This window comes from Fukomys damarensis, unplaced genomic scaffold (genome assembly GCF_012274545.1).
Source record: "Fukomys damarensis isolate Sample0158 unplaced genomic scaffold, DMR_v1.0_HiC HiC_scaffold_19, whole genome shotgun sequence".
In the NCBI taxonomy this organism is placed as follows: Eukaryota; Metazoa; Chordata; class Mammalia; order Rodentia; family Bathyergidae; genus Fukomys; species Fukomys damarensis.
This window is the reverse complement of record NW_022900931.1, coordinates 67,723,393-67,723,671: the sequence shown is the minus strand read 5'-3', so window position 1 is coordinate 67,723,671 and position 279 is coordinate 67,723,393. Positions and strand designations below refer to the sequence as shown.

Sequence of the window (279 nt, the reverse complement as noted above, 5' to 3'; positions counted from 1 at the left end):
GACCCCCACTGCTCGGGAGGGAGAAGGCGCTCGAGGCCGGACCCCACACTTCTGGTACTCAGCTTTCAAACCAGGCGCCTATGGAGTGAGGGAGCTGGGGGCCCTGACACCTCGATCCTGGGGAGAAGTTGCCTGGGGACCCGGACTCCCCCTGGGGTCGCTGCTGCGGGGACCTCGGGCCTGAGGGGGAAGGACCTCATTGCAGGTCGTGCGCACAGCGGGGAGCGCGCCCCAACTTCCCGGCCTCGCGGGGTCCGGCCTGAGTGCACGGCACCCTCG

General features: G+C 69.9%; 1 protein-coding gene across 1 annotated transcript in view; it reads right to left on the bottom strand.

Annotated features, from left to right (window-relative positions):
* Ccdc106 (coiled-coil domain containing 106) overlaps positions 1-279 on the bottom strand; it is a 4,268-nt gene that overhangs the window by 3,070 nt on the left and 919 nt on the right. The window lies entirely within an intron of this gene.